Genomic DNA, 9,133 nt, shown 5'->3' with positions numbered 1-9,133 from the left:
AATACACAGCTGAGGGGAGCAGTGGGCGAGGCAGAAGAGGCCTGCTGCACCATGTGGTTTTCTCCCTAGCTGCAGTGGCTGTGGATAGCTTGATAGAGCTGTCTTTAACCCCTGCATCATCAGGGAGACCCAAAAGTTGCATATTTTAAAGGACCTGGAGGTCTCCTAGGGCTACCGTGCATAATATCACATGATCTAATGTGATATGAGTTTTTGTTTTTTTTTTTTTTTCCTTTGGGTTCTTTTTTTTTTTTTTTTTTTTTTTTTTTTTTTTAAATATTAAATTTATTTTTATATTCCCCATACAATTGCAAACGCCCATTCTGACCCCAATCCTTCCCCTCCCGCCCCCACCCCCAAAAGTGTCTCTGGTTCATAGTTTTTTGTTGATTTTGATTTTCACTTTCTTATATTCATTTTCCTGGTCCCTTATTTAAGTTTTCTAGATTCCTGCTATGAGTGAGACCTCTAATGTGATATGAGTTTTAATGCAAAGTTTAACTCCCAAAGAACAGATGATGAGGCATAATCTGGGAGGAATGGGATTTGGGTGCACAGAAACCTGTCTGGTTGGCAGGGAAACCACTTCTTGGTAGGATCAGACCCGGTCAGATGGTTCTCTGTTGCCTGTACTCAGGAAAGGTGAAGAACCACTTAGGTGCCTGCTGGCGGGAGTAGGCAATTCAGGTCAAGATGTAGAGACTGACTATTAAAAAACTAGAGATGGATGACTGAACAGAAGAGCCCAGAATGGAGGCAATTTGAAGACTGGTCTAAAGTGAACCAAGTTAGCATCTGCATCAGCTAAAAGTCTCTTTTTTTTTGCCACTAGGATCTAGTGTGCTTCCTGACCTGGCACAACCTCTGTATTAGAAATATTATTGAAAAATAACTGTAATGCCAGCTCTTACAAGCTTGTTATAGGTCTGGAAGCTACTGGCTCATAGTAAGTACCTGATAAATGCTAATTTTCCCTTTTTTATGCACAAATGAGAGTGTGTTAGTTTGGCTAATTTACGTCTTGGGTCTGCCTCATATAGAAACACGCCTTATTTGCTCTTCAAAGACATGAAGCCGTGTGATAAGGACAGGACATGGTTGTCAGGGCTTGAATCAGAATTCGAGGGGATGAAGAGAGAGATGTGGAGGAAGGAAGTGCAAAACTGGTGACAGATGGAATGTGGGGAATCTAAATCAGGAGTCAGGTCAACTAAGATAGCAAAGGTGAAAAGCAAATTGGTAAGACCTGGAGGCCGTGGCTTAGGGAGGCTAAGTTTGAGCTCAGATCTCATTAGGAGGCGCTCAGGAATATATCCGTGTTAGCAAGGCACACGGTTGGATAGAAAGCGGGCATTCTGTTCACCCAGGGCAGAGTGCTAATTGCTTGCACCAATCTCCTCTAGGCCCAGGACATTCTTACCCCCACGGGCGGAACCATGAAGTCAAAAGCCAAGCTGCTGGCACAAGGCAAGCCCAGTGGGGCGAACCTCAGGTAAGGGCCTGGGCTCTCCAGGAATCTGTTCTCTCTTTTCACTAAAGTTCTTACCTCTCTTATGATGGTTTTCAAATTCTTTTTAGTTCTTCCATTTAGATAATTCTCCCAGTAAAAAGAATTCTTAAACCCAGTGTTGGTAAATAGAAAGCCACCACCAAAGGCTTGAACATTTATGATTATTCTTCAGGAGTCAAAATGGAATGTGAATTGGAGAAGTGTGTTGAATCCATGCAGAAAATTGTTTTTTTCCTTGATGGTGGTAAAATACACGCAGCATAACATTTACTCTTTCATGATTCTTAAATGTAAAACTCAGTAATGTTAAGTATATTCACATTGTTTGTTGGTGGGATCATCGCAACCATTTCCAGAACTTTTTCATTAACCAAATTGAAACTCTGTATCCGTCAAACAATAAATCCCATCTACCCCTCCCCCTCAGTCTCTGCTAACCACTGCTATAATTTCTGTCTCTGTAAATTTGCCTGTTCTCCTTGCCACTTATAAGTAGGATCATACTGTACAATGCTATCCTTCTGCATCTGGCATCTGTCATTTAGCATAATGCTGTCAAGGTTCATCCATATTACAGCAGGCATCAGAATGTCATTACTTTTTAAGACTGAATATTATTCCATGAAGAAAACTTCTGAGACAGCTTTCTCTAGAATGGAGTTAGACAAAAAGTGTTAACTCTAGTTTTTAGAATATTCAGTCAGGTGCACTGTCATTTTGGCTGATTTCTAAACGATATATAGTTCAAACCAATTATCTGGTACAGTTATTTAAATAAAATAAAAACACAGGCAAATGAATCACAATTTCAAACATACATGCAGATGGGTTCACAGTTCTTAAAAATAAATAAATGTGTGAAGTATTAATTATAGTTTTTTAACAGTAAAGCATTTCATAAGGTGTCATAGATAAACTTCCAAATAAATACTGTCAGAAGGTTAAAAGGAAGCATTGCAAAACTACTCCTGGTTACAGGATTAATATAAGGCAGGATTACAAAAGCAGGATCTTAAGTCTGTTGGAGGGAAATCTTATCCCAGGCTGGTAGATTGAGAAAAAAAGTAAAAGTTACTCTTCTAAGAGTCATCAAATCTTTAGTTTGTATTGGTCATTGATTTAGGACTTGCCAATATCTTGCATTATTTACAATAGCAAACTATAGAGACAACCTAAATGTCCATCAGTGAGTGAATTGGTAAAGATGCTGCATATATACCCACTAACATACACACAGTGGATTACTGCTCAGCCATAAAAGAAGAATGAAATCTTACATTTGTGATAATATTCCAGAAGACCAACTATCAGGAGGCCAACTAAAGTTGTAAAGTTTTATTTTTTTATTTTTCCAATTAAAGATATTAATGGCTAGGCCCTCCCCGGTGGCGCAGCGGTTGAGCGCTGGGTTGCAAAGCTGCCCGCAGCCTCTGCAGCGCCGGTTTGATCCCCGGCTGCTCCCCGGCCACCAGAGGAGGGTCCCACATGGCGCGCAGACCTCTCCTGCGCCCGCTGCTCCCCTCAGCAGTGTACTTCGGTCCTTCTGCCTGGTCTGCTCCCTGCTCTGGCTCTGGTGAATTCTCTCACCCTCCCGCGCTTCTGACTGTACCCAGTGCATGTATAAACAAAACAAAACAAACAAACAAACAAATAAATAAATAAAAAACATGCCTCTATAAAAAAAAAAGATATTAATGGCTAAATATGACAATAATACCTTGAGGGTGTTATGTTAAGTGTGATGTCAAATGGAGAAAGACAAACATTATATGATTTCACTCATATGTTGTAATGAAACAGATGTGTAATGAAACAAAGCAAATAAAAATAAAACAAAAACAAACTCTTAGACTATAGAACAGATTAGTGGTTACCAGAGGGAAAGGGACTGGGGGAGAAGAAGTAGGTAAAAGGAGCCAAATGTGTGGTGATAGATGGAAACGAGACTTTTGGTGGTGATTACGAGGTAGTGCATGCAGATATTAGATTATAATACTGGACACTGGAAATTCATATGCTATAAACAAATGCTATATCAATAAATACTCATTTAAAAGCAAAAAGTTGCCAACTGAATGTACAATTGAAATGTTTCAAGAGGTTTAAATGTTGAAGTTTCTAAACACACACAAATCTAAGGTCATATTCCTATAATCAAGCACAGATCAGACTCCCCTTCCCCAATATTCATTAAAGCCAGTTCTATAATAAGAGCATCCCATACTTGTGAATATCAACAACTTTGTCCTTATCAGGCACTATTGTGCACAGAACAGATTTTAGATTAGAGAGTGATGAAGTCCACATTGTCCACATCCTTAGGATGTTCCAAGTCAGAAAATTTATGAAAAGCTACCTGGTTACATAAATTTCTAAGAATTTAAGATTTTTAAGAATCTTTTCTATGCTAATGTTTATTGTGCCTCTTCTGGTGTTCAGAATCTGGTGAACCTTAAATTTCCTTGAGCCTGGGACACATTCTTCCCAGGTCTTGTAGTATACTGGAATACATTTTAGGGAATACTATGTCTGATAGTAGACTTGAGAAAAGCAATAAAAATTGTTACAGAATTTTAAAATTGCACCTACCACTTGATATTGAAAAACCATGTGTTTTTCAGACATTATAAGATGGCTTGTGACTAACAGCACAAGTTTCAAGCTAAACCCATCAAAGCAAAACTGAATTTAAATCCCAATTCTACCATCTAATACTTGTATATATCTGCTGTGTATATTCGCCTGTTTTCTCTTCACTTGAGTAAACTGAGGCAGGATTATAGGAGATAACATCTAATTATATCAATTAGAGTCTCCAAGAGTTAGAAAGCACAATTATTTGATCAGCCATTGTTAATATAGATTGTTAAGTGAAAAGAACATAAAAACATCTCAGAGGTGCCACTGCAGAAAGAAATATTCACAGGGCTGGGGAAACAAAGTAAGGAATTTGGAATTATCAATACTTAGAGGTTTGGAGGAAGGGTCCCCACACATTTGAGGATGAGACACTGCTGGGCTGGCGCCCTGAGTAGGAGATGAGAAAACAAATTCAGGAATGCTGGAGGAACTGCAACCTGGATCAACTGCTGCTCCTGGAGCCAACTGCCACTGTCAGAATAAAGAGGGGAGCCAGGGTGCTGCTCCCAGGAAGAGGAGGCAAATGGGAAGGATATAAAAAGGAGCAAATCTCTTCTCCAATTTGCCTTCCAGTCTCCTTCTACAGCTCTGAGTTACAAAGCCTCAAAGTTTTGCTAGTCAGCAAGCAAAGCATCCTTGTGATTTGCAGATTCCTACCCAGCATCACAAAGCAGAGCACAGGAGGGTGGGTCTGGAGACACAAAGTGCTATGGCATAAAAAGTATCTGACGGCTCTACCTCCTGTTTGTAACCTGCTTGATTGACTCAGTCCTGAACCAGTGTGGATTAGCTCTGATAAAGACAAGAGGATTAAATGCCTGGAGGCTCAACTATTTAAATCACACAAACCAAGTAGGTTTACATCAAGTTTCAAACCTAAACTGTCTAAAACTGAACTCATGATGCTGCCCCACCCTCAACACATTGCCTCTCAGTGTTTTAAAAGCACAACTCAGGGCCTCCCTGGTGGCGCAGGCGGTTGAGCGCCACACGTGAAGCTGTCCGCAGCCTCTGCAGCACCGGTTCGATCCTGGCCAGCCAGGGAGAATCCCACATGGTGCAGCAGACCTCTCCTGCCACGCCCGCTGCTCCCCTCAGCAGTGTGTTTTGTCAGACTGCCTGTTCTGTTCCCCGCTCTGTCTCTGGTGAATCCTCTCACCCTCCTGCGCATCTGGCCTGTACTCCGGTTCTTGTATAAATTAATAAATAAATCTTAAAAAAAAAAAAAAAGCACAACCCAGACAACGTCCTCTCCCTGCTTCCACTCTGAAGGGTCTTCCCATTGCATAGAAGACAATTCCAACTCCTGCCCATAGACAGCAAAACCCAAATTTCTTGTTTATTTTGTTTTGGTCACACAGGCTGTTTCTGTTTTTCTAACTGGAGCTCTCCAACAAGCTCATTGTCACTTTGAACTAAGATACTTTCTCTTCCTTGCACCTAAAATGCTCACCTAGGTTCTTGATAAGACTGGTTCCCGCTTAGCACCAAGGCTCAGCTCAGCTGTAGGCTCTTCAGAAAGACTTGGCACCATCCTATCTATAGCTACCTCCTAACTTGGTTGTTTTCTTCATAATATGAGCATAAACTGTATCATCCTATTCCTTGTTGTGTACTATATATTATTGTTTGCCTCCCCTACCCATCCAAGTGAGTTCTGTGATGGCAAAGACCTTGAGTGTCTTGTTCATCCTCTATCTCTAGCACCAGGAATCACAGCTATTTCAAAGAAGACCTCCTAAGTGCTTGCTGAATGAATGAATGGTGTTCTGGGGGCTAACAACAAGGATCAGATAGACAGTCTGGTCTCCAAAGAGCAACAATCTAATGGGAAAACATAGACCTGTGCCCCCAGCTTCACTGACTATTACTCCCTTTACTCAAGTGCAAAGCATAAGGGTTATCCCAGATTTTTCAAACATTTGTCAAGTCCTTCTGTGACAGGGTGATCCTCAGGAAAGGGGGAAGTTCCAGGTTTCCTGACTCACCCAAAGGAGGGTGGAGCTGAGCAGGGAAATGAGGCTGCAGAAGGGACAGAGGAAGGAACCAAGAAGGATGGAGAGGCAGAAGGAGGCCTGGAGGAGGCACATGGAGCAGAGAGACATGTGAAGAAACTGCGCTTACCTTTGGTCGTGGACTGGGTGACACAGATGTGGGTGAAAGACCCGTGGGGAGGTTAACAATGGCAGCTTTTATCTTGATTTTGATTTTACTCTTTTCCTTCCTGGCTTGTCTGGTTATTTCTGACCCTTTTCTGTGGGTCCCCACTGGAAGATGCTTTAGACTTGTGGCAGGCTTTGGGGCCTTGCTCTGGGCCAGTCCCATTTGGATGGAGTTTTACCCACAAGGGGACAGGTAACTTTGGGTGCTTGATTTAGAAACTAGATTCTTTGCCTTTCCTGTATTGTTTCCTAATTGTATTAAAGTTTCTTTTCATTAAAGTCTCATATGTTTTGTGTTGATGCGGCAGATGGCAGAACCTATTTAGAGCAGGCAGGTTTGCAGGGCCTGGGGTATCCCTCTCCCTGCCCTGTAACACTTCCCAATTGGGTGTAATATCATCTGGATCCTGATTTTTCCATCTAGTCTTCCCCCCATTTTCATGCTCTCAGTCATCCTCCAAATATATATATTTATGTACAAGTGATTGATGTGTTCTGCAACTAATCCCATATTAGTAACACTTAATTTCTTACACAGATAGAAATAAACATGAGTTCCAATATTTCCCCCACACTCTGCTTTGTAGACTGCTACACTTTAAGCCACCTCCAACACAGATATTGCTAAAAGGCAAATATGATTCTCTTGCTCTGTTTAAAATGACCACAGTAATTCTTTAATATCTTTCAGATTTATTCATTCACTCAGGAAATATTTGTTCAATGGCAAACTCTCTGGAGACATTGGGACTACAAAGATAAAGAGTTCTGGTCTACTGAGAGACACTGAGAAGTAAACAAGCAGATAGCACACCAGGCAACAAGTGCTAGGATGGGCTTAAGTACAGCATGCTATGGGAGTGTATCGAGAGGAACCCACCTCGGACTACCTCGGAGGGCAAAGGATGGTTCTCAGCACAAGTGACAACATATAGGACCAAAGGGACAACTAGGATTTGCTAGGCAGGGGAACAGTATGCACAGAGCACCCTAAATTCAGGGAAGCGGAAATACAGATGGCCTCTGACCTGTAATAGTTTGAATCAGGACTTTTCAACTTTATTGTGGTACAAAAGAGGTATGCATTTAATAAAAGCTGTATTTTGGATTTTAATTTTTTTTTTTTTCCTCCAAGCTAGCAATCCTTTCCTGTGATGCTAGGCAGTGGCAGTGAGACAAAGTTCCCAGTCAGTCATGTGACTGGGATGATAAACAACCCAGTCTCTACAATGTTTTTCACTTTCAGTGCTGTGTTCAGTAAGTTACAAGACATTTGACACTTCATTGTAAAGCAGGCTTTGTGTTAAATGTTTTGCCCAATTGTAGGCTGATGTCAGTGTTCTGAGCATTTTTAACATAGGCTAAGCTAAACTATGGTGGCACATGGGTTAGGTGTAGCAAATACATTTTAAACTTATGGTATTTTCAACTAATCATGGGTTTCTTGGGAAGTAATGTCATTGTAAATTGAGGTAGTTCAGACAAGGGAGAGTGCAGAGTGAGAATGAGGCTGTAAAGATAAATGAAAACAAGATCCTTTCTGATTTGGATGCCTTCCTATTTTCTGCCTAATTGTTCTGACTAGAACTTCCAGTGGTGTGTTGAATAAAATTGGCAGGAGTGGGCATCCTTGTCTTGTACCTGATCTTAAGAGGATCAGGTACTTTTCACCACTGGGTCTGATGTTAACTGTATGCTTGTCCTGTGTGATGTTTACTGTATTGAGGTGTATTTCCTCTATACCCAATTTATTGGGAGTTTTCATTATGAATGGATGTTGAATTTTGTCAAATGCTTCTTTTGAAATTTATTGTAGTGATCATTACTTTTATACTTTATTTTCTTAATGTGGTATATCACATTGATTGATCAGCAAATATTGAACCATTATTGCATCCCTGTAATAAATTCCACTGAATCATGGTGCAAGACTCTTTTAATGTATTGTTGAATTCAGTTTGCTAATATTTCCTGAGAGTTTACACATGCAAACAAATGAATATGAACTCCTTTCATCATACCACATACAAAATTTTACTCAAAATCAATCATAGACCTAAGTGATAGAAGCTTTAGAAGAAAATATGAATAAATATGACCTTGAGTTAGGTAAAACATTCTTAGAAAAGACAACAAATGCACAAGTAATAAAAGAAAGAAATTGGACTCCATCAAAATTTTAAAATCCTGTGCTTCAAAGGACACCATCAAGGAAGATAATCTTTAAAATCTGAGAAATGGATTTAGGGCATTATCCAGAAGAAAAAGGATCATCTGAGACAGGACTGAGTTACTGAAAATCATCTCCTCCTACCCTTCCTGAACTCCAGTTTATCTGTGTTGCTGCTTCAAATTCCCACAAGCCACGACAAAACTTTTTAATCCACAATTTGTAAGGAGGCTTGAAAAATAAGATAACCGCAGAGGAGATAATTCAGTGACTTGTGTTGTCCCTAGTAACAGTTTGTAAGTTCCTTCCCTTGAGCTTAGACATTAAGATCTTTCATAGTTAAAATGGAGTTACTGCAGGAGGTGGCTAGTCACCAGTCAAGTCTGTGTAGTGTAGCCTTGTTGGGCATTTTTGGAAAGTTGCAACTCATCTACATAAACCAAATGTTTTATCTCATAGTTCGTTCAGATAAAGTACTTTTATAAATGTTCTCACTCAATGTCACGTTTATAATACTACTGGCAAATTCTGACTGACCTCTATGAATTATTATACTTGTTATCTACCAAATTCCTCATATAAATTATCACCAAGGGCAGGATAACCAAATACATTAGCCGCAGCAACAGGAATTAAGGGCAAATCATCTTT

Source organism: Talpa occidentalis, unplaced genomic scaffold (genome assembly GCF_014898055.3).
Source record: "Talpa occidentalis isolate TD23 unplaced genomic scaffold, MPIMG_talOcc4v2.1 talOcc4.11, whole genome shotgun sequence".
Classification (NCBI taxonomy): domain Eukaryota; kingdom Metazoa; phylum Chordata; class Mammalia; order Eulipotyphla; family Talpidae; genus Talpa; species Talpa occidentalis.
The sequence above is the reverse complement of the archived record's forward strand: the minus strand, read 5'-3'. Positions refer to the sequence as shown.